A 27163-nucleotide genomic window follows, 5' to 3' on the forward strand; every position below is an offset into this window, starting at 1 on the left:
CATGAAATGATTATCTAGATGAATTTACTGAAGTGGTAAATGCTTTTATTAAAGGAATTATCCGGAGTAAAATGCACTTTAGATCAATTTACGGATGATTGGGAGTACATACGTTGAGTTGACATCCAAATCATGTCATTCATGTTGTCATGTGTTTTGAGAAAGTTCGATGTTACCGTTTTTAGTCAAAACTCAGTCAAGTGTGCTCTGGAAATTCACAATTTCGTCGCCGTTTAAAAAAAAAAAAAAAATCGACTCCTACGGACTTTCCCCTAAAGATGGCAGCAAAGATGGCAACATTTCCGGAAAGGTACTGGCTTGATGAAATTCATTCTGGACTCTCTATCCGACCACATAAAGACCTCGGGATACTTCGGTTTGGCTTTAGGGACCCTCTACTCACTACCACGTAAGTGCAATGTTGTTTGGAACTGTAGAAGAGGTATAAAAATAGCGTTTTGTAGCGGCGAAATAATATGCCCTTCTCACTTCCACGCTAACGAGCTTTGACTAAAAACGGTAACATCGAACTTTCTCAAAACACATCCGAATGACATGATTTGGATGTCAACTCAACGTATGTACTCCCAATCATCCGTAAATTGATCTAAAGTGCATTTTACTCCGGATAATTCCTTTAACTTTTCTGAAAATGTATGTGTGCCTACTAAGACTGTTACTGTGTATAGCAATAACAAACCATGGTTTAGCAGAGATATAAAACTTCTGGAAAAACAAAAGTATTGGTTTTAAGAGTGGGGACAGAGACCTGTATAAAGTAGCTAAGTATGAATTTGAGAAAGCTGTCACTAAGGCTAAGGCGGACTACAGACGCAAGCTTGAGAACAAACTGAGTATGAATGACAGCAGAGGAGTGTGGAAAGGCTTGAAGCGAATGACCAATTACACAAGCACAGCTCCAGGGGTCAGTGATGACGATCCTGATGAAGGGCTAACGCCCGAAACGTTACATTAAATGAAATATTTGGTGCTGGTGTAGCGGACTTTCTTCACTCTCTCTAAATTTGTAATCCTAAAGTAATCAGATTACGTTACATGTTTTTGGTAATCCTGATTACGTTACTGATTACAAAAATTGCCATGTAATTTGTAGTCAGTAATGGATTACATTTCAAAGTAATCTGACCCAACCCTGAGTATAAAGCATATATACTCTTTTGATCCCGTGAGGGAAATTTGGTCTCTGCATTTATCCCAATCTGTGAATTAGTGAAACACACTCAGCACACAGTGAACACACAGTGAGGTGAAGCACACAGTAATCCCGGCGCAGTGAGCTGCCTGCAACATAAGCGGCGCTCGGGGAGCAGTGAGGGGTTAAGTGCCTTGTTCAAGGGCACCAGCCGTGCCTACTGGTCGGGGTTCGAACCGGCAACCCTAACCGCAGCGCTAACCAGTAGGCCACGGCTGCCCACTGAATGAATAATGACCGGCGAACTAGGCTACTTTTTCAGCAAAAACATAGCCTATCCTAAAATAAACGTTAAGCGTACAACCAATCTAAAGTTGGCCGCACTTTCAGAATGCGGTGTAGTTAAGTTTCGATTCCACCTTAAATATTGCAATTTTCTACCGCCAGGGGGCAGTGTTGACTGCAAATACGCGATGACGCTGGCATCAAAAGATTTTGAAACTTTTCTGCTTCTTCTTTACATGAGCTATATTTCATATTTTACAATTTATGCACATAAATATAGAAAGGCACGCAACAGGTAAAAGAAAAAGAGGAAACACAAAAAAATAAAACAAAAAAACATAAGGAACACATATGGGAGAGCAGAGGAGCTGTGACACTGCCGTACATTAGAGGGGTCACGGAGCGCATCCAGAGAGTCATGAAAAAGCACCAAATTAACACACCGGTAGAAAATTCACCAACACAATAAATGCAACGTCATATATGAAATACCATGTCAATCATGCAATAAAACCTACATTGGGGAGACAAAAAACTGACAGGTGCATCACACCTCCGTAACAACATCAGCTGATAAAAATGCGTCACACTACTCCACCGTGTGACCTTCTGATGAAGACGGAAGTATACGTCGAAACATGTCAAGGTGAAGAAAAAACATCTACCAATATATGTGTCTGTGATAAAAGAAAAAACAAACTTATTTATCTCAAGTGTGACAATGAATGCCATACAAAAGCAAAAGGAATGAAAGCGAGCAGAGGACAATGGACATGGATGCATACGATCTCTTTCCAGAAAGCTTTGCTTGGAAAAAACATAATGAGTTAAGCTATTCGAACTGACGCATATAGGCTAGTTAACATCAGGCTTAACTTGACGTGAAAGTATAAGCGGAGCGTCTGTTTTATATACTTATTTATTTCACACTTGTGCACGGCTCTATTCACCCGTCTCCAACATTGCATAGCATAACTGAAATGGCATACATGGCATAGATCAGGGGTGGGCAACTAATTTCCCCAAGGGGCCACATGACAAACCGGGACTGTTGAGGAGGGCCGGACCCAAAATACCGAACTCAATTCTGTTCAATTCTATTCTGTTCTTGTATAACATTAAGTAAATCATATGGTTTTGTTTACTAGTCGTAAGAACAGATGAAAATGTGAGGGAGACAAAGGAAAAACAGCAATATGTAATCTATGTCCAGTATTTAATCCTCATTCTCGAAAATGATTTTTTGACATTGACATTTTTTTTCAGTTTTCAAAGAATGATATAAAAAAGTAGGCCTACTACAATATCTTTATAATTAGGCTAGGTCATGAAAATGTGAAGGAGTCAGTACAACCGATAGGCCTGTGCCACCATTTCATCAACACTCAGCAATATTTCATCATTAAATCATTGCATCATTAAATTAACTCTATGCAGAATTAGACTACGAAAATGTGGAGCAGACAATAGTAGGCTGTCATTAGTTAATCAACATGCACAAAGAAAACTATTTTAAAAATGTAGGCTATGTTTTTGCTTTAACTTTATGCACATAACTGTGATTGGTCAACTCGCTCTGTGTGTTGAGCCGGCTGCTTCAAGCAACCTGTGGGTAGTAGCATCATACTAGTTCGCTAACATAAGCTTTGCAAATAAACTCAGACATATTTTGGTTACAATTACGGGGTTATCCGATTGTAAACTGTCTATCTGCCAGTAACGTTTTGAAATGAACACTTCGTATCGCCAACGAGCAGCAGTAGGAGTTCGTTCTAACAACCTTTGCGGTGGTGAGCGACGCAGACATAAGAGACACAAAACTTTGAAAGGTTTACGCCGACGTAAAGGCAACTACATTGTGTCGACGCAGAAGCATAAATGCACCAGCACATCAGTGAGGGTGTTTACGTCGTATGCATCCACGCACAAATGTATAGGCGTACAAATAGCAGTCGCTTTCAAAATAAAAACAACGATATTGATTTGCATGCATTATCTCTATGCTAGGCTCTTGACTATTGTTCTTTCACGGACCTTACGCGGGCCGGTCAGGGAAAGGCCACGGGCCGGATGTGGCCCGCGGGCCGTATGTTGCCCATGTATGGCATAGATGCAGGTACGAGAAACCGTAATACCCCAACTATAACAGCCGACACACAATTACCGTATTGTATCGATAAGAGCGTTACTCAAAAACTATATTTAACACCCCTGTAGACTTGTTGAGAGAGATGTAGCATGCCTCCTCGAGAAAAAGAAAGAATTTAAAGTATCTGACAACCTCACAAAAGAACAAAGAAATGCCTTAACTGCATTAAAAGAAGACAAATCTATCGTAATTCAAAGTGCAGATAAAGGGGGAGCCATAGTTGTAATGGACAGAACAGCGTATGACAGTGAGATCCAAAGACAATTAAGCAACACAACTTTTTACAGAAAATTGAACCGTAATCCCACACAGGACTTTAAACACAGAATTCAGAAAAAACTAGATGATTTCCTGGAGTCAGGTGAAATTTCTAAACCTGAGCACACATTTATGACGACTAAGTTTCCTGATACACCAGTCTTTATACATTACCAAAGATCCACAAAAAATACACAGACATACCGGCGGATTGCCCAATTGTGGCCGCAATAGGCTCCCTCACTGAAAACATTTCAGCTTTTGTCAATTTCTTTCTACAACCTTTGGTGACTAACCTACCATCATACGTGAAAGACTCTATGGATTTCCTTAAACTACTGAAGTCGATTGAACTAACTGATGAACCATGCCTATTAGTGACTATGAACATTAAATCGTTATACACTAACGTACCCTTGGCTTAAGAGCATCAGAGTTTTTTCTCAATTTGCGACCAGTTTGTAGGCCCAGTACAAGCTGTATTGTAGACCTTATTGAGATTGTGCTGACATCTAATTTCTTCCTCTTTGGCTCTGATTACTCAGATATCAGGCACGAGCATGGGTGCCAAAATGGCCCCCAGCTTTGCTTCACTATATTGTGGACACTTTGAGTACCAAGTCATCTTCAATGGACAGCGCAACCTATTCCTCCACAAGGTGTTTCATTGGAAGAGGTACATAGATGATATATTCTTTATCTGGAAGGGGTCTGAAGCGGAATTGAGTGACTTGACTTTGAGTGACCACAAATTCATCAACTCCAATGCACAGCATCTCAGATTCACCATCGAACAGAGTGCACAGGAGATGAACTTTTTGGACATCCTGGTCTATAGGGAAAGGAATACACTGGGCTCAAACCTCTACAGAAAAAGCACAGTCAGGAACTCGATTCTACATGGGAAATAATTTCATCCCACAGCTTTGAAAAGGGGCCTTCCAATTTCACAGTTTAGCCGTATACGTCGCATATGCAGTAAAGATGAGGACTATCAAGCTCAAGTTGCAGACCTTGAGAATCTTCTCAATCAAAGACAATATAAACCAGAATGGATCCACAATGCGCGTTGTCGCTACGAACAGGTTACCCAGGATGAATGTCTCCAACGCACCAGAGTTCAGAACCCTACACCCAAGGTGAACTGCATTGTACTCCCCTATTGGTAAGCAGATCCAAAATATCATCAACAACCACTGGCACATAATCCAATCTGACCCGGCCGGGACTAAAAGTCTTTACATCACCCCCCGGGTAGTCTTTAAGAGACCCCCCAATCTGCATAATTCCCTGGTTCGAGCCCACCTTCCCTCTTTGACCCCTGCCCACTTCCTACAGCAAAACTTGCCCTGGCTCAGTAAACAAGTACAGTATGGGCTTTAATGAGGCAGAGGGACTATGCATTAAAAACTGCAGTTAGGTCTGGGTTAGCCCATGATAGAAGAACCTTTCAACAATTGCGTAACAAAGTTGTAAAAGAACTTAGAAAATCAAAAGCAATTTTTTCAAGGACTCCAAAGGAAATAGCAGGCAAACTTGGAAAAACATTAATATGGTCCTTAAAAAGGATCGATCATAATAGTAACAGAGATAAGGGGCTTGAGCTACAAGTACAGGGCAAATTAAAACAAGATAAATCAAGTCAAAATCTGTTCTGAGTTTAATACTTATTTCATTGATTCTGTGCAAGATTTAGCAATAGGATTTGGACCTAGAGAGAAATGCATCACACCACCAAATGACAATCTCCCACTTTTTAACATATCTGAGGTCACAGAATCCTCTTTAGTTAAAACCATAGGCCACCTTAAGAACTCAAAGGCTAAAGATGTTTTTGATTGTGACTGTGCATTTGTGAAGAAGTATAAATATATCCTCTCCACTCCAATAACACATCTGGTCAACCTGTCTTTTAATCATAGTTTTTTTCGTTTGGCTTGGAAAACAGCAGCAATAACTCCTGTTTACAAGGCTGGTGATATAACTGATAACTGAACTACAGACCTATCAGTATACTCCCTGTCATTTCTAAAGTGAGTGAAAGGATAGTGTGTGACCAGTTGATGGATCATTTAAATCAGGGCCATTCTCCACTGCACCCTATGCAATTTGGTTTTAGAAAGAACCACTCAACTGAGACAGCAAACTGTTACTTTATTGAGCAAATTAAATCCAGCCTTGATAATGGGGGTGTTGTTGGTGCTGTTTTCCTTGATTTCAGAAAAGCTTTTGACACCGTAAATCATAATGTTCTGTTGTCAAAGTTATCTAAGTTTAATTTTTCCACTAAAGCTCTGACATGGATAGAGTCTTATTTAGATTCAAGGAAGCAGTGCACCAGAATTAATGATGTATGCTCTTCCTTTGCCAACAGTTCCATTGGAGTCCCACAGGGATCAATTTTAGGACCAATTTTATTTAGTTTATATATTAATGACCTCCCTCTGATTTGCCCAGATGTCAATATCCAAATGTATGCGGACGATACAGTAATCTATACACATGCCAAAAATAGAGAACAGGCTGCTTTAAAACTTACTGCAGTCCTAAATAAAGTGTCAGATTGGCTAACTAGTAGCTGTCTGACTCTCAATGTAAGTAAAACTGTTGCTATGTATTTCTCTAAAAAGGGAAATGCACAGCAACAACCTGACATCTTGGTCAAAGGAGAGGTGATCAAAATTGTTGACCACTTTAAATACCTGGGCATAATCATTGATTCCAATTTAAATTTCAGAAAGCATATTAAGAAGATATCCAGAAATGTTAGAGCGAGTTTGATTACTTTTAGACATATTAGACATCAATTACCCTTACATGCTGTAAACTGTTTATGCTCTCAATGATTTTCTGCCATTTGTCTTATTGTGCTACAAGCTGGTCCCAGGCAGGTGTGACCACTCTGAAACCCTTGTACTCTCTATACAAACAGGCTGTGAAAGTGCTTGATAAAAAACCAAGAAATTATCACCACTGTACTATTATAAAAAAACATAGCCTGTTAACATTTGACAGTTTTATTTGGTTCTCTGACATGTGCCTGATGTACAAATTGACCCATGATCTTGCACCACCACCACTTAAGCAATGTGTGTCATTCTGTAGAGACAATGTTAGGGTATCTAGGGCTGCAATGAGAGGAGACTGTTACACTACATTCAAAAAGACCACTTTTGGCCAATCAGCATTTTCATATCAAGCAATTAGAAAATGGAACTCAATCCCACTCCGTATCAGAGTCTTTAAGTTTTAAACGTTTTAAAAAGTCACTTCACTTAGTTTTTCTTCTATTTGTAATGTTTATCTTGTTGTCTTTTCATGTCTGTGTTTGTTTATGTTTTTACTGTGCTTGAACATCCTGCCCAGGGACTACAGGTGCAAATTAGCTATTTAGCTAACCCTGGTATAGAAGCTATTCTATGCATGGTCCCTGTCAAACAAAACTAATAAACTAAACTAAACTAAACTACAGGAGCACCCCCACCCCCCCGCCCCCGGCAACTATAGGTGTGGGCGGTAAACACAGTGCAATTTCACTCAAAAGACTAAGACTTTCAGCCACCCGCACACAGGGAAGTCATTTGACATTAAAGGCACCATCACATGCAACACATCTAATGTGATTTATATGCTCAAATGCCCCTGTGGCCGAGCGTACATAGGTAGGGATGTAACGATTACCGGTATAATGGTAAACCGCGATAAAAATGTTGACGATAACAATTACCGTTTTCATTTCAAATATCATAATTATCACGATTGATTACCGTGGTGTTGAAACCGTGTGTTTAATCCTTCCCAGCTTCATCTGAGCCTGCTTTTGACACAGTAGGTCTTGTACAATGAAACAAAACTGGTACCCTACTGATTCTGATGTCTAATTTATGGATTTAACTGAGATTCGGATTAGGCTACACCTGCTTTTAAAAGGTGGAACATTTTCACCTCAAAACGTACACTGCATCATGTAGCCACAAAGTTTGTTTTGGCAGTCAGGATGTGGGCCTATGAATGTGAATGAAAATATGTCCTTCTTCAGTAGCAATAGGCCACCTTAAAATGCACCAGAATAAAGGGATCACATCTACTCAGTAACAACTATGAGCACCCCTAGGTGAAAATGAGTTCCGGCGTCCCTGGTTAACTTTTGATAAGGTTTTGCCCATATTTTAGTAACATAGTAAACACTGTCAAACTTGTTGAAACTATTTCAGCTTGTGTAGGCCTATCAGTGTTTTCTGAACATATTGAACACACTTTTCAAAATACCGCGATAATACCAAAAACCGTGATGATTTTGGTCACTATAACCGTGAGGTTAAAATTTCATACCGTTACATCCCTATACATAGGCAAGACCTTGAGACCATTAAAGAAAAGAATTTCTGTCCAATATTAGAAATCATGACCCAAAAAGCCCTGTCGCTGTTCATTTCACTCAAAGTTCACATAACCTGTCTTAAAAACACCTCCCAGGGGGGGAGACATCAATTCCCTACTTTTGAAACGAGAAGCTTTCTGGATTTACACCTTAGATACTCTTGCTCCCAAAGGAATGAATGAGGACTTTGACCTGCGACCATTCCTTTGACTTTTTGACTCTGCATCGTGATCCAATATGCCTGAGCACCAGTTTTGATCTGCTTGTGCTGATACAAAAAAAGACCAAATTTGTAAACAAATGTAAATGTCTACCCTGCTTCTCATGTCAGATGGTGTGTTTGTGTACTTCCATTGTACCTGCATGGGATGTCCTTGTTAGAGTAATGTTATCACTGTTAAGAACTGTTGATGTGTCTTATTGTTCAAGTCTGAAGAAGGGCAGTAGCCCGAAACGTTACTTGGGTGATTAACCTTTAAACACTGTTCGTTGCTACCTCCCTTAATTTACTGTTCGTGGCCCAATTTGACTGGACAGTTTTAACTGCTCTTATTTTAAATTAAAAATGTACACTTTAACAATAGTAATAATAATATTTTTTTATCATTTTTTAATTTTTTATATATTTTTAAGATTTGTGGTATGGTAGTCAGGGCACATACTCAACCATAGTGCTGGCATTCTTTAAAACTTCATGAAGCACACTCATGCACTTCACACATACAGGTGCCCCTTGTATATCCTTCCATCCACTGTTCATCACAGACACAGGGTGCCTCACTAATGCATCGTTTTTTATTACAATGATAAAATTGTAAAAGGACGTGACCAAAGCTGAGGCAAGCCAGGAAATAGGCCTATAGGCCCGACGGTAATTGTAAAGCAATTTACAAAAGATTCACTGAACAAAAATGCTGATGTGGTACATGAAAACTTAGTTAAAAATGTGGAGAATGCAATGCAATCAAGCATTTTGGACGATATTGGCACAAGCTGGCAGAATAGGCAACATGCCGATGTACGTTTTATTTGGAGACTGTTTTGCGAGACAGACTGAGTTTGCTGCTGATATTCTGGGGATAGGCTACAACATAGCCAATGTAGGACTTTAGCCTTTTAATATATTTGCTGCATTGGATCAGTCTTTCTAGAACAGGCAAGAGCTTTCTAGCCTCACGTCAGCAGCGCTGCATCACCCATATACATTAAAACAACCAGCAGATGGTGGGCGGGTGCGGTTTTAAAAATGGTCAAAAAACTTTGGTGCTGATGGATGGCTGATGGATGATAAGTTTGCAGTTATGGTTGAAATAATAGCCCATCAGCGCATCTCTAGTGTGTGTGCTCTCGCTCAGAGGGGAGGGGGAGGCTGAGGGGTCGATCAAGCATGGATTCTAAACTCTGTGGTGGATAGGATCTACAATTAGGTGTTAATTAATATTACTACGCTAGGTCAAAGTACTCCCAAGTGCTATTGCGCCACACATTGTAGTTCTCCTGTTTATTCGCTTGGAAAATAGCCACGTTTCATGTTGTGTGACCGTAGACATTTTTATCAACTACTCGTGCAACAGTATTTAAGTCGGGAAAACATGGATGTTTTTGATTACTTCTACGTCTGGCTACGTCTGAGCCCGCTAGCATAGCAACATGCTAACACATTCGCGCCGCGCCCCAGAGCGTTTGAGTGCACATACCGACACGGGAGAGGTATGACTCAACTCGTGAAAGTTAAGGTAAGAACATATATTACTACTGACATTGGGTGGCGTGTTCCTTTAAAGTCTATCCACACGGGAAACCTGAAATGGCTGCAAGAATGTACGCTATGTTCGATGATCAGAGCAACAGGTCATTGGCAAGGTCTGAATTTTTTGATCTTTTTGGTGTTCATGACACCGAAGCTCCATACTCCTTGAAGACCTGTGCTGGCGTAGTGGATACATGCGGCAGAAGAGCTGAAGGTTTTCATATAGAACCAATTATACAGCTTTGGACTCCCCACTCTGATTGAATGCAATGAGATACCTGATAACAGGGCTGAAATACCGACAACCAAAGTGGCCCTGCAACATCCACACTTAAAGTCTATCGCATTACATGGGAGGGGTATGGGAGCGCATGATAGGAGTGGCTCGTAAAATACTGGATTCCATGTTGATGCAGACTAAGATAGCTCTTTCACATGAAGTCCTGTGCACCTTGATGGCCGAAGTGTCCGCCATCATGAATGCCAGACCGCTTGTCCCTATCCAAACTGATCCAGACATGCCCTTCCTCTTAACACCTTCCGCATTACTTACTCAAAAGAGCAACTTTCTGACGCCCAACAACCATCTTGATAAGCAGCAGCACATTTTGAGTTATTTGCTGAATTATCATCTTTCTACATCCTGTATGTTAAAGCCTTTGAAAAGCATCGTCCGTAAGTTTAATAATTGCTTACTTACAGTTTTTCTCGATTGCTTTTACCTGCTTAAGTAAACTAGAACCCACTTGGTCTTCATGACTACTTTCTTTGCACAGCAGAAGTCATCTCTTGCGAATGTGTTCACACATTTTCATTGGGTTCACACATTTCTCACACCCTTTTGCAAACAGTTAACACAGGTGTCATTCAAAAGCCCCAAACTCTGTTGGTTTTCCCATGCTAAACAAAAGGAAAACATCTTTTCACAGGTGGCCTTGCATAAGTCTGAATCTCTGATACACCTGTGTGAAACTCCTCTGCACAATTCTTCAATCAGCAATCATTCATTATACATAAGAGATGTCTGTTCTGTGTTGCTATTTGCAAGTATGGATCTAATGCACATTTAGACAAAGTACTGTATTGCCTATTTGGTGGAGAAAACAGTACAAAAGGTGTTTACTGTAGGTCTATTTCGATGAAAAATGACAAGTTGTAGTTCAATGAAATTTACTGTGTCTTGCTAGGTATTTACTGTATGTCTTACATGTCAATGGCAGTTACATCTTGGGAGGAATGAATAATTTTTTTTTTATTCAGTACATTTTGTCTTTTCACAGTTTTTTTCTGATACCAGAAAAATGAGAAAGTAATGGAACAGACATAGCAAAAATGCTCATTTTGAGAACTAGATTTTGCATTTTGTTGTCCAGTGTGTAATGATTGATTAAAGAGTGTTTTTTAATTGGCAACAAGTTGTAGTGTTTGAAGGCAAGATTTGCTTTTGCTGCATGTTTTAAGTGTTTTGAGAGAGTAACAGCCTTTTGCAAGCAAAATGTGTCATTTTGTCCAGAGTGCTTTTGTTCAGACACGGGTGTTAACTGTTTTGAGAGTGTGATTTCAGAGTTGACACAGGTATCAAAACGATCGAGAAAAACTGTGAAGCAACACCATAGAACTTTTCCTCTGTCGCACGCACGCTATTTGTTTATCCAGCAATGGCTTTGCAAATAACGATGTCCATAGACAAGGTAGAATATGTTGCATGATTTTATGAAAGTACGATGTATTGCGACATCATACAAGTCAAATTTGTAGTTTCTTATGTCTCATTCCATCGAACTACAAACCCGCTACCCGATCTGGCAAACTTACATAGTGCGGTTATAGCCGATAGAGGGCCGCGAAGCGAATGCAGAAGTGCCGTTCACCCTGTGATGAGTTGATGAACCACGGAAAAAATTTTGGAAACATTATTTTAAGGTACTCTTTGGTGTTGCTTTAAAGTAGATTGTAAATTTAGTGACATTATTTGGTAATTTCTGATAAATCTATCTTTATTTGATAAAACCATGCTGCCTTCTATGTGTGATCAGCTACTGATGGATACTTTTTCATCTGTTTAATCGTATATTTCTTCAGATATTGAATATTGAATACATATGTTTTGTATCATTTTCAGTTTTACTCATTATTCATTAAAACCGGAGCTTGGAGGCTAAAACCTGACTCGCACGTTTTCTTGAAGGAGTTAGGCTGGCTGTCAAATTGTGTTCGATACACACAGGGAGGACAGTACAGTCCCTCATACAGCTATTACTTTAAGTAACTTCCTTTAGCACCACAGCAAGCCCTTTAACTTCTGGCATTATGTAGCAACAGGAGAAAGCAGTCACCCCACCTGCCCTCAAACCCCAGTACAAAACCTGCACTCTGCATTTGATTTGTAGAGCGCTTTATCATAGCCTACTCAAAGCACTGAACATTGTAGGGTAAAAAAGGGAGGCAGGCAGGATTCAAAGTAAAAAGAAAGACGAATGAAATAAGGAGGCGCACATAAAGTGTACAGGCAGTTGCAAGTGTGGAAAGAAACAGACATATGCCATAATTACAAAGTAAAGTAGCCTATTACATATTTATAACTCTACAACAATACATTTGCCAGTTTACTTACAAGTGGTGTAGCCTATGGAGAAACAGGAATGGTTATTAATCTATGTGAAACTACCGTTTTATACAAATAATTGATAACACTCCATAATAAGGTGCCATAATAAATAGCAAACTAGTAATTACCTAACCCTTTGTTAATATTTGTTAATTGTTACTAACATATCTATTTGGCACAAATTAATAGTTTTTTCATCATTAATTAAAGGAACCACAAAGATTGTGGCCAAAACTGGTACTGCAATCACTTTCAAAATACTGAAGAGCGGTGTATCCCCTCCCCCTCCCCCCTGACTCGAGGTTGCCAACCCTGATGGCGAAACACTACTGACTTTGTGATTAGTAGATAGGTGGAGGGTGGCGCATCAGGCCAAAACACAACATGGCATGACAAAACACAACATCAACAACAGTTGAGGGCTGCAACTTCACTTTTTAAATGACAATATCCTGGCTGGACTACCAGAACTGTGCTTCTGCCTATCCCAATATGAACCGCTCTCCATAGGACCCTTACAATAGATAGATAGATACAGTAGATAGATACTTTATTGATCCCCAAGGGGAAATTCAAGAAAAAAACATGGAGCTACCTTGACATGCTGCCACTGTTGTCGGCGCCGGAACCGCTTGCAATAAAGTTGGTTAAGCTTAATTAATATATTAGTAGTATATAGCTATACGCGTGGGGCCCCTTATAATAAAGTTGGTTAAGCTTAATTAATATATTAGTAATATATAACTATCAGTATGGGGGACCCTTATAATAAAGTTGGTTAAGCTTAATTAATATATTAGTAATATATAACTATCGGTATGGGGGACCCTTATAATAAAGTGGGTTAAGCTTTGTTAATATATTAGTAATATATAACTAGTCAGACGGTGAAGGGACTGAGACCAAAACTGGCTTATCACATTTATTCCTTTAGGAAAAGTTAAAACAAAACAACAAGTAGTTGAATGGGCTATATTACATGCATCATTCCTATACCATCACTGTCAGCCCTACTAGCAAGGGAGAAATGCGACATGGAATGTTCAGGTGCACAGAACGACAGTTTATTAATATTCTGAGACTCACTAAACACTCACAGACGTAGACCATACGGAGGTAATGCATAAACATAATGCTAAATGTACATTCATCTCCTGCTAGACTGAATTGCACTTTTCATGCACACTAAGCTAAACTACATTGAATGCATGGAAAGTTGCTAGCGGAGTTTACAGCTAGTCACGTTAGACTCGTTAGTTTACAGTTAGTCACGTTAGTGTATGAACTCGTGGTCATAATGAAAACATTAATAAACGTTTTCTAAGTTGCTAGAATTGCACCCAACTCTTAACAATACATGTAAAGTAACATAATACAGGTGGTATATCAAAGTTTTCAACTTAAACAACATTTTACAGTTACAAAATTAAAACAAAGTGAGGAGAGCTTTTTACAGTCAACCTACGCAATGCAAAGCATACCGCTTCTGATCGGCTATGGCAACAATACAAGGACAAAACGCAGCAGAGCTGCTGTGTAGCGTTTCTCCAAAGGGGGCTCCAAAACACCAATCTCAATAAAGCTGCTTAATTACGGCGAAAATCACATACAAACACTGTAACTCTGTTACACCCCCCTCCCCTGAATTCACCAAATTCAAGCAGCAACCAAATAGTACTTCCAAAGGCAAAGAGTACACTACTTTCAAACACTAGACAGAGAGTCACCAATTACAGGACAGCCAACCACAAAGGTATCCAATAAGGATGAAGTGGAAGAAGAGGAGCGCAAACTCTCACACAACCAACCACTGGCAGTAGGGTGCCTTATACACCCCACAAGACCATAAAGCCATAAACCATAAATTCCATAAATTCTCCACAAAGCTAATCAGAAAAGCTAGATAAATAATAATATGTCATTAACTTTTATATTAGCATATAGTTTGTAAATAAACATTTAACATTTAAACGATGTAAGACATAACTGTTAATTAGTGCCAAAAATATATTTAGTTAACTATTAACATATATTAATACAATATTAGTTAATAGATTTGTTAAAACATTAACATACATATTTTATGCAAACAACTAATATTTAATTAATGATGAAAAAACTATTAACTTGTGCCAAATAGATATTTTAGTAACAATTAACAAATATTAACAAAGGGTTAGGTAATTACTAGTTTGCTATTTATTATGGCACCTTATTTTGGAGTGTTACCAAATAATTTCTTAATTGCAACATTGTTATTGTTATTTTTCAAATATTGTTAAATATTTTAGCCCCGAGTTTGGCAGCGATGTTCCATGTCATAACGGGTGTCCTTCCGCTGAGGCGTATTAAATGTCTCTGGCAATATGGGCAGTTTGGGAAAAGCTTTGCCAAGGCGGAGACCCTGAAATGATCGAGGCTTCTCTGGTGAAATTAATTGGAATAAACCAGTCGTATGCAAACAGCCGATCTATCTATCCGCAAATAGATTAGATTAGATTAGATTAGATTCAACTTTATTGTTATTGTGCAGAGTACAAGTACAGACACAACAAAATGAGGTTAGCGTCTAACCAGAAGTGCAAAAAAGTAGAAAAGTGCAGTGTGAACAGTATATGACTTATAGTGCAGTGTAGACAGTAGTATACAGTTAAGCAATGGTATGGTTTACAGTTTACAGCAGGGGTGGAATAGTTCATGTTCAGTTCACTTGTCTCGGTTCAGGGCATGTGTGCATCGTACGGTTCATGGCATGCGCAATGTATCCTGTAGTTGGGAGTGTGAGGGGCTGGTGCTCTGTGGAGACCACAGCCTTGATGGCCACCTCATTGTTTGGCCTTGGGCTCCTTGTCAAAGCAGCCCCATGGATGTGGTTCAGCTCATCAGGCACAGGCAAGGAGGCGTCTGTGGTAGGTGGTAGTAGGTTTGGGGGTGTGGGGTAGGTGTTGGTTGGTTGTCACTAAGGTGCAGAGGGCAGTGGAGGGGAGGTGGAAGAGAATGAGGAACTGGTGTTTTCACTACCCTCTGCAGTGCTTTCTGGTCAGAGGCAGAGCAGTTGCCATACCATACTGTGACACAGTTGGTGAGGATGCTGTTGGTTGGTTGTTGGTCGATGGTGCAGGCAGCGGTAGAAGTTCACCAGGATCTGAGGAGACAGGTGGACCTTCTTTAGTCACCTCAAGAAGAAGATACACTGGTGAGCCTTCTTGATCAGGGTAAAGGTGTTGAGGGTCCAAGAGAGGTCCCCAGAGATGTGGACACCCACTTGAGGCTGGTGACACGCTCCACCTCAGTCCCATGTAGAGGGTGACACGGGAAGCAATTTTCACTCCCGTCCCATCCCGAGCCCGCACAAATACTCCCGTCATATCCCGATCACGTGACAGCCCCCCCAAAAAAATTCTGTCCCGCAAAATCCCGAGAGAAAGACTCCCGAATCCCGTCCCGCTCCCTATGTTGATGTCTAAAGTTATCCGACTGTTAGGCTACAGTAGCGTGCGGTGATCATACATTTTGGTAGGGCAGAAAGCCTTGTCTAACTTTTCTTTAATAGCCGATCATTTTGGGCTACATTAAAATTACATATTTTACAGTACTTTGCTGTAGGCTATGCTTAAATAATTTCTTAGTTAGATCTCATCCCATCAGTTAAGTTTGCACCAAAGATTCTAGAACAGAGCTCTGTTCTAGAATCTTTGGTTTGCACCGTTCTCATCACGTTAAACCAGCGAAGCATAGCAACGTTGTTGCTATGAGTAAACAAAACTATTTTTTGCGTTCCGCCAGGTTATGCGATAGATAGGCTAAATATATTGAGGAATGCGATCGTCGAGGTGCCATGCCCCAACATTGCATGACACATTAAACTCAACGAGAATCGCTTTTCCCGGACAGCTCGTGCAATTGAATAGAGCCGTCCTTTGCTGACACTTTCGCCTGTAACTGTTTCTTTGCATCCATTTTGCCTCAGGGCCTATCTGAAGCTGATTGATTGTGAACAGGGCAGCTGCTTGTCTTGCTCTGATAGGCTACCAATCAACAACAAACGTATTGTGGGTTGTAATTGGTTATCTTTTCTAAAACGAAATGTCTCACGTCTTTGGGCGCACTCACTGCATTGCAGCGTCATTTTTTTAAGTTAATAGCCTAATTTTTGGCTTCCCGCCAGCTCCCGTTTATTATTTCCTGTCCCGTCCCAATCACGTTACCAACAGTGAAATTTACTCCCGTACTGCGGGAAACCCACGGGAATACCGTGACCCGCGGGAGTCCCGAAAAATTGTCACCCTCTAGTCCCATGTACAGGTGTGAAGTTGTAGGTGAAGAGGGAGTAAAGGAGAGGGCTCAGCACACAGCCCTGTGGTACGCCGGTGTTCAGGGTGAGGATTGAGGAGGTGTGGTTATCGAACCTAACAGACTGCAGTCTGTTGGTTAGGAAGTCCACAATCCAGTTACAGAGGGAGGTATTGATTCCCAGTTCACTGAGTTTGGTGATCAGTTTGGAGGGGATGATTGTGTTGAATGCTGAACTGAAATGAATGAACAGCATTCTCACATAGGTGTTGCTATTGTCAAGGTAGGACAGGGCGAAGTGAAGTGCCGTTGACATGGCATCCTCCGTACTCCTGTTCTGATGATAGCAAGAGCACGATTGTGAGAGTGCGATTTGACGCCAATCTGTAAGCAAAGTCACGTTAGACCTAGCTTAGCTTCATACCTCATTTAGTTAGCGCAGTGTGTTTGTGTGTGTGTGTGTGTGTGTGTGTAAGCAAAGCCACGTTAGACCTAGCTTCATACCTCATTTAGTTTGTGTAGCAGTTTTGTAGTACGTTAGACCTAGCTTCATACCTCATTTAGTATGTGTAGCAAGTTTTGTAGTATGTTAGACCTAGCTTCATACCTCATTTAGTTTGTGTAGCAGTTTTGTAGTACGAATTCTTGCTGTCGGCAGAGGGATAGCAACAGAAAGATGATTGTTGAAATTTCACCGTATTTTGGTTGAATAACCCGAAAAATGTTGACAGCTATGCTTTGCCGTCCTATGTGAAATAATAAGTAGGACAGTAGGACTAGGCTATAGCTAAATACCTACGCGATATTGGCTGCAGTTGGGAACAGTTATATGATTTTTCCTCTTGACAAAATGTAATACAGAATTGTCACAAAGACATACTTTCCGATGTTTTGGGATCACTATCACGGAATCACGAGGTTATGAATGCATGGTGATATTTTTGGAATGTACAATGTAATCTAACATTACCTCTCTATAGACAATGCATATCTTCTGTCAGTTAATCTCTTCTCTCCCGTGCTGCTGCTGGGGCATTTGGGTTAAATGGCATCGGCATGCAGTTCAACATCACGTCTCCTTTATAAGTCCTCTAATATTTCCTAATTTATGCCATCAACACATCCGTGATTCGTGAAAATGTGTACGCTAGATTTATGCCTATTTTTTCACATCTTAATGGACACCACACTGATTTCCCTCGTGTGGTAATATTTTTCTTTGTAATTATGTATGGTTTGCAGAAATGGGAACTACGTTGTATAGATGAGAGGAGCGAAGTGTGCGTTGCGCAGCACAGGCGGCCAAGCAAGGGCTCCTTATCATCAGGCAACTTAACAACGAGAAACAGTTTCCAAGTTGACCTAACCTTCCAACTCTGCACAGTATCCCATTAACTGCATGACAGTAGGCCATTTACAATATTTTCTGTAAAGTAGAGTTTGTAAACATGTTATCATCAACTTAATGCACGCACAACATTTGTTTGAGCAGGAGAGAGAATAACAATGAATGGATGCAGCAACTACAGAAATTGTAGCCATACTTGCTGCTTTCTTGTACTATCTATGGTTGCTGGTTAACAGCACATAATAAGCTGATTTAAGCTAATTTACTAACTCAAGACTTCAAGGCCATCATGGATATAAAACGTTTTTTTGAAAACAACGAAAGGATGGAGGGAACATAGCAAAGCTTGGAGTTATTTCAGATGGGCTACAACAAGGTAGGCAAAATTGTGGTGCTTAAAACCTTAGCGCAGCTGGAATAATGCTTAGGCTGATGTTAAAGCGCACGCGATGTTTAAAGCCATACACAACTAGCCTGACGAGCCAGACCCACATTAAAATGTAGGGTCTGGAAACTCACCGTTCGCAGTGCTCAGTCCGAGGGGCGGGATAATCAGTTGTCTTTCAAATTCCCTCTGCACACAATAGGACAGCGGCAGCGCTATGAGTCCCATGCGTTTCCCACCAGCGGAGCTAGTTGGCTAGTTCAAACGTTTGCCAACTTAATAAAGGCTTAACTCGTGTCACACTGTTCACCAGCAGCAACATCCATCTTATTTGTTTTCAAGTAGCAGGGAATTCAAGCCAAACCGTTGCAACTCTGCCATCAATCATTATGTTAAGCCCACCTAACGACTCTATACACGATTTCATTGGCCTGATTAAGTTTTGATTTCTGGAGCTCACAAGCCAACGGAGAGTTGCTAGACTTTAATTTGCTGCCGCTAGGGGCGCGTCTAATTTTCTAAGCTAATACACAACGGTAAATTGGAACAAAACTAAAGGTAACTTTAGCCTTTATAGGGCTGTATAAAGTTGTCCAAATTAATAGGTCGTAATTAGGCGTTGTTGTTGTAAAGATATTGCATGTAGATGTTGTACTATATAGGCTACTAAATTTTTAGGTGACCAATGCACGAAACAAAACCGGGAAATGGACAAATATTATCAAGGCTTTGAATGTTTCCGTCTGTGCACAGGGGTGTCTGTAGATTGGTGTGCAACACATTCATTCATGCAGGCCTGTGGCCATGCATGCGCCCTTAAAATAGCATCTGAATTTGCGCCACAGACTTTAGACCTGGGAGTTCCTGGTCTGTGGCGGAATTGTTTTCTAAAACTGCAAAATATCAACAGTGAACATTTGCGCCGGAACACGCCCTGTCTTTTCGCTGAAACACCCCGTGGGCGCAATCGAATTCCCTAGTTTACAGGCATGTACCTGTGGAGGGAAAATTCCAATATGCGCTGACTGCATAATAGGAAAGACAAAAGCGCGAGTATGCAAAGTCAATTGCGCTGGGGTGCAAGATAGAGCCCTACGTCTGAAAACAAGAAACAAGCTAGAAACATCCCAAAAACACAGAAATAAACTCTATGCCCTATGAACTCAATTTCGGTGATTTCGGTAAACAGATTAGTACCCAAACTGAAAACTTTATATACACATTTTTGTTTTGTAGCAACAGAAAAGTTATTAATTTTTACTTCAAAACACAGAAAATGAAAAAAAAAAAACATACAAGGAAATCTACAACTATAATGAATGAGTGGTTTGACAAACGTCAAACATTAAAAAAAACAATTAAGAGCGCTATCAGAAAAGAAAAAAAACATAGGGGCCCTGCAAATCTAAACACACGGTCATTATACCAACAAGCTCTTAACAAATAGGCCTATAAATTATTACTAAGACAGAAAAATAGGTATGTACATGAACAAAAAGTTACAAGATATTCAGAATGCCGTCGACCAAAATTCATTTTGGGGATTATGGAACAAATTAGAGACTTCCAAAACAGCTAAACCTATGTGATGCAAAAATCTGGACAGACCATTTTAGGGCCCTCTATAGTGAAGACAAACTAATCCACTCCAAACACAATTGATTGACAAATTAGAAGAACTGGATTCAGAAATGAAAATGGAATAACCCCTATATCACAAGCTGAACTAACGGAATAACTTAGACACCCCTATATCACAACCTGAATTAACTGAAAAAATAAATAATAATTTTCATTAATTGAAAAATATGTACACAACACCACCAGAGGAAAATATTTGGAAATACAAAATGGTAAATATTGGATATACAAAATGGTATAGGAAAGAAAATGTATGACCTATGATCAAAGATATCTATAAAAATAATAGCTGTTGTGTCAAAATCCACAATAAAAGAACGTACTTAACATCCTTTAAACAAGCCAAAGGTGTTCAGCAAGGTTATAGTCTTAGTCCTATACTCTTCAATCTATATATTACAGTTTTTCTCAGTCGCTTTGGTGCTTTTCTCACATCACTATTAAATTTTTTCTCGATTGCTTTTACCTGCTTAAGTAAACTAGAACCCACTTGGTCTTCATGACTACTTTCTTTGCACAGCAGAAGTCATCTCTTGCGAATGTGTTCACACATTTTCATTGGGTTCACACATTTCTCACACCCTTTTGCAAAACAGTTAACACAGGTGTCATTCAAAAGCCCCAAACTCTATTGGTTTTCCCATGCTAAACAAAAGGAAAACATCTTTTCACAGGTGGTATATATTCCTTGCATAAGTCTGAATCTCTGATACACCTGTGTGAAACTCCTTTGCACAATTCTTCAATCAGCAATCATTCATTATGTTGAGATGTCTGTTCTGTGTTGCTATTTAGGCAAGTATCATCTAATGCACATTTAGACAAAGTACTGTATTGCCTATTTGGTGGAGAAAACAGTACAAAAGGTGTTTACTGTAGGTCTATTTCGATGAAAAATGACCAAGTTGTAGTTCAATGAAATGTACTGTATTTTGCTAGGTATTTACTGTATGTCTTACATGTCAATGGCAGTTACATCTTGAGAATTGTATGAAAGCAACTGATGTCCAAAAGTATTTGCAATTTGTTCAGAGGAAGGAGAAATTGCTACTATGATGTGCACAAATGACTAAATGTTGTGGAGGTTGAACTAATAGTTATGAGAATTTTCATTCTGATCTGAGAAAAGCACCATAGAGACTGAGAAAAACTGTAATGATCTAACATCACATATCGGCATCACAATCGGAGGCAGACATTAAAGTGCCTCTTGTTTGCGGATGACCTTCTACTTCTGTCCCCAAGTGAGGATGGGTTACAGGAAAACCACACACCACACACACACACACACCACACACCACACACACACACACACAAACACACACACACACACCACACACACAAGTGAGGATGGGTTACAGAAAAACCTGTTAATTCTCGAAAAGTTCTCCCAAATCTGGAATCTTCCAATAAACACAGACACACACACCACACACACACACCATTGACACACACCACACACACACACCACACACACACACACACCACACACCACACACACACACACACAAACACACACACACACACCACACACACAAGTGAGGATGGGTTACAGAAAAACCTGTTAATTCTCGAAAAGTTCTCCCAAATCTGGAATCTTCCAATAAACACAGACACACACACCACACACACACACCATTGACACACACCACACACACACACCACACACCACACACACACACACACACACTCACAAGTGAGTATGGGTTACAGGAAAGCCTGTCAATTCTCGAGAAGTTCTTCCAAATCTGGAATCTTCCCAAAAACACAGAAAAATCCAAAGTAATGATCTTTAAAAAAAAAAAAAAAAAGTCACGTTCAACGGGGAACCAACACACTTTCACCTTAGGTGGGGAAATACTTTCCCAAGTGACAAGCTATAATTATTTGGGCCTGAAAATTACATCTACGGGCAATTTAAATTTGGTGATAAATTACATCTACAGGCAATTTTATATATAAACACACATATACTATACAGTCAGAAAATCGTTATACCAATTCAACCCCCCTATCAGACTGCGGCTGATTTTTTTTTTGATTCAGTAATCAAGCCAATTCTCTTATATGGGCATGAAATTGGGGGCATAAAACACCAAAATAAATGTGATCTATGGGACAAAAGCCCAGCGGAAATACTACACCTAGAATTCTGCAAAAGCATCTTAGAAGTGCACAGGAATGCCTCAAATATTGCATGCCGGGCAGAACTAGGAAGATATCCGCTAGAGTTGAGATAGAGAAAAGGGCATGCAAATTTTACTACCATCTGCTGTCCTCAAAATCAGAGGACTGCCACCAATAGTGCCTTTCTGCAGAGGAAAACACACCCGGAGAGACATCCTTTTGATTACTTGAAAAAAATATATAATTTGAATCCACTCAACATCTCAAGCAATACTAAAACAAATAGAAAAATCAACTAAAGATGAATATTACAAATACTGCCTAAACAAAATAAAAAAACAGTCCAACAAATTGAACTCAGTGTTTCCCACAGAATTGAATTCTATTTGTGGTGGCAGGTTTGCAGAATTAACTTGAATGCAACAGTTTTTAACAAATTAGCGCAGCATGGTTATGATGCTAACTAGATTTGAGCACAATTTTTGGTACAACCTGGAAAATCATTGTGTGGTGGTCAATGTTCATATTGTGGTGGGCCGCCTCAAATAAGTCAATGTATGGGAAACACTGGAACTATTATCAAAAAATGAAAACAAATTATGAATTGGAACCATATTTAACATCAAAGATTATAAAAAAAGGAAACTTCTAACCTCCTACAGATTTGGTGAGCACTTTCTGGAAGTTGAAAGGGGTAGGCACAGACAAACCAGGAAACCGAGAGGGGACAGGCTACTGTATGTCTACGATGCCAAGAGGGAGGGGTAGAAGACGAGGTGAATGCAAGAACTAAGTCTCGGTTAGAAGAAAAAACTTTAACTAAATGTATCAAATTGCTCCCCAATTTCCCATACTAGCTAATGAAGACGAGCTCCCTTATTTCCCATAGTAGCTAATGAAGACGAGCTCTCTTATTTCCCATAGTAGCTAATGAAGACGAGCTCTCTTATTTCCAATAGTAGCTAATAAAGACGAGCTCTCTTATTTGTTGGGAGGACTTTGTAGTGCAACAATAGCAGCACACTTCCTGGCAGAGTGTCATAAACTGAGAAAGTTAGTCTTCCTCTTCCCACCTTTCCTATTATTTTTTAATGATCACTTAATTATTATTTATACTTAATCAAGTATATATATAGTATATATTAGTATATAATATAGTATATATTAAATATATACTAGAATGAACAGGTATGATAAGGGATCAGATTCCAAAAATAATTCCGTGGAAATGCATGGATTCCAGTTGCTGCTACTGGAAGAAACTGGAATCCATGCATTTCCACAGAATTATTTTTGGAATCTGATCCCTTATCATACCTGTTCATTCTTACTCGTCGCTCGACTTATCGTGACTAAATTCAAGATGGCTGCAAACGCTAAACTTCGTGAAGGACCTGTCTGTATAAATCGTCTTGTAAGTAAACTACCAGTGCTTTTTCAAAGTTCTCAATGTCTCGTTTTAAATGTCAGGGCCCTTGGAAGTCTACCAATGAAGTGTGGAGATACATTGAGCCTCGTAAATGGTGTAAAACAGTGATTTATTTGCATGGCTAGGCCGATGCCGGAGCACCACCATTGTTAGCATCGGCTAACTAGCGCCAGATTTTGGAGTGCAGGGGACAAGCCGAGATGGGCTATGAGACATACGTTCACACTCGGTATCATGTTTCAACACACTTTAGGTCAATATCACACCGGAATTCTCCTTTAAGTATATGTTTTATTTGCACTTCTACAATCTCTTTCATTATTGGTTTTATCTGTATTATTATACCAAATATGTAAGCTTTGGCAACACAATATTATTGTCATGCCAATAAAGCTCATTTGAATAGAATTGAGACAGAGAGAGAGAGCGAACATGTAAGTGTAAGTGTGTGTGTGTGTGTGTGTGTGTGTGTGTGTGTGTGTGTGTGTTTTAAGCTTGTGTTTGAGTGTGTGTGTGCCTGCATGAGTGTGGTATAGTGGTCTATTGCTGTTGCTGGTTATGCTGGGGCTTCAGGCTTTAGGCACTGCTGATGTCCTGCATTATCTCTCCCTCCCTCTCTCTCTCCCTCTCTCTCTCCCTCTCTCTCTCTCTGTCTGTGTTTTTTTGTTCACCCTTTCCCCCTCTTCTCTCTTTCTTTCCATATGTCTGTTTCCACTGTCCATCTGTTTTCACTTTTCTCTCTCTCCATCAGAACTCTCCCATCCCTACCAAACTCCCCGAGCCCATTTGAGCCAGTGAGGCAGCTGCCAAGAAAAGCCAGAGTCAGACCAAGGCCAGGTGAGACACGCACACACACACACACACACACACACATACACACGCCAACACACACACGCCTACACACACACACCAGGGTTGTGCAAAATTCGAATTGCAATTCTGCTTCCTTTTTGCTACCTCAATTGAAATGCAAGTGAAATTCAATAATTGAATTGGAATTTAAGAGCCAGTTTCAATTTAATTCTGGAATTTTACACAAGCCTGACACACACACACACACACACACACACACACACACACACACACACAGACACACGCCAACACACACACACATGCCAACACACACACACACACACACACGCCAACACACACTCACACACAGACAGGTCTGGTGTGCCATCTACTGTCGGGTGCATTTTGGAAAACACTTTTCCATTTACATCGGGATTTTGCTAACATTCAGTGTCAGAGTCAATAAAAATGAGCCCAAGCCGGCTACTTGCCAAAATGAAATAATAAAGTCCCCACGATATGACTTTAGCCTACTGTACATGCTAGCGTCTTATGGGCAACAACGACCCAACCTGTAAGAAATCAAAAGGACATAAGTACTCGTTCATTCAACTTTAGACCTATAACCCATGTTGAAGTTATACAAACTACAATCAAATACAAGGATACAAGGATACAAGGAAGTTTGTCACATGCATATAGTTACTGGATGTAAGAAATGCAGTGAAATTATGTCTGGTATCAGCCTGTTTGTGCATTTATGGGGGGGGTAAAAAGTGCAGTAGAAGAGGGGTTTAGTAGATTAAGTGGCAAGGGCTGCATAAGAAAGGTGGGGGAGGATTGGGATTGGGGGGGGGGTCACCAACAATATGAGATTTCTCAACGACAATCAGGTGAAAGAGACAAATTTTGCCGTCTAGCTCCATTGACTCCCATTCATTTTGCACTAATGGCAATCGCCCCCAGTGGAACTCTGATGGAACTGCAACCAAAATTTGGTACAATGGGACTTACTGTAATACGGAGTGGCCAGGCTCTCCGTAGACGGGCTCTGGCTAAGCTTAGGGAACTAGGAGACAAAGGTCATTGAGCAAAGTTAGGTTAAGCCTAAGAGCCTTTATTTCAGGCAAGTGCTCTCTCTCACTCTCTCTCTTTCTCTCTCTCTCTCTTTCTCTTTCTCTCTCTGGTAGTGGATTGACTCGCTCTCTCTCTCTGTGGAGATTCAGTGGTGCTCAATCAGAGGTACACACACAGGCTGAGGTTACGGCAGGACAGACACATTTCAGAAGGCCATGCTGCTCTCCACCCCTCCTCTCTCTCCTCTTTCTCCCTTCATCAGCTGTCCACCCCTCCTCTCTCTCCTCTGTCTCTCCCATCAACTCTCTCCCACTGTCATCAGCAGCTGCTGTCCACCCCTGCTCTCTCCTCTTTCACACTCTCATCAACTCTTCACCCCTCTCTCCCTCTCCTCTCATCTCCTCTCCTTTCCTCTCTTCTTTAATGGTCTCCTCTTTCCTGCTTTCATCTCATCTCCTCTCCTCTCCCTCTCATCTCCTCTCATCTCCTCTCATCTCCTCTCCTCTCATCTCCTCTCATCTCATCTCCTCTTCCTCTCATCTTCTCTAATGGTCTCCTCTTTCCTGCTCTCCTCTTCTCTCCTCTCATCTTCTCCCCTCTCCATTCCTGCTTTCATCTCCTCTCCTCTCCTCTTGCTGTATTATTGGTACCTCTCCTCTTCTCTACACTTCTCTACATCCCCCTCTCTCTATCCCTTCTCCTGTCCTCCAAGCTCTTATGTTCTGCTGTATTGGGTGGCTGGGTTTGTTTTGCCAGGTTGCAAGTGGCAGGTGTGCGGTTGATGGGATCATGAAAGTGTTTTGATGAGTGAAGAAACACACACACACCAAAACACACACACACACACGCACACACACCAAAACACACACACACACACACACACACACACACACACACACACACACACACACACACACACACACACAGTTATCATAAACTAAGAAATAAATATCTCTCTCTCTCTCTCTCTCCTAGGTTGACAGACCCCATCCCCACCATGGAGACCTCCATCACCCAAGAGAGCCAACCTGCCTACTGGCACTGCCCAGCCCATAGGTACATACGCATACACACACATACACACATACATACACACACATACACACACACACACACACACACACACACACACACACAATTTACTTCTTCATTTGTGTCCACAATTCAGAATAGATAAGACATAAGGACACAGATTGCAATAAATTCATCATGTAAATAAATAAATAAATTCAATCATGTGACTGAGACCTCTGAAGTCCGCCTACAAAAGGGAACCAAAGCTGCCATGGTTGCACATACATCGTAGCCAGCAGATCGATCCCAATGCCCACACACCACACACCACGGACGTAGGTTTGGTCTCAGCTTTGGTAGGGACACATCCACAACTCCTGTTGTCACGATACCAACATTATTGTTTCAATACCAATAGCAAGTGAAGAATCTCGATTTCGATACTATTGCGATTTTTTAAAATTTGATTTGGT

The 27163-nt window shown here is 40.4% G+C and overlaps 1 long non-coding RNA gene across 1 annotated transcript; it reads left to right on the top strand.

Moving 5' to 3' along the window:
- Positions 1-4614: 4614 nt before the first annotated feature.
- LOC143122329 (uncharacterized) lies at positions 4615-26726 on the top strand. The gene is made up of 3 exons (XR_012986643.1): positions 4615-5010; positions 24559-24644; positions 26652-26726. It is a non-coding gene; the product is annotated as an uncharacterized LOC143122329 (long non-coding RNA).
- The last annotated feature ends 437 nt before the right edge of the window (positions 26727-27163 follow it).

Source organism: Alosa pseudoharengus, unplaced genomic scaffold (genome assembly GCF_046254945.1).
Source record: "Alosa pseudoharengus isolate Yale_2024_CS ecotype anadromous, Long Island Sound unplaced genomic scaffold, YU_APseudo_1.1 YU_APseudo_1.1_scf_14, whole genome shotgun sequence".
Taxonomy (NCBI): Eukaryota; Metazoa; Chordata; class Actinopteri; order Clupeiformes; family Clupeidae; genus Alosa; species Alosa pseudoharengus.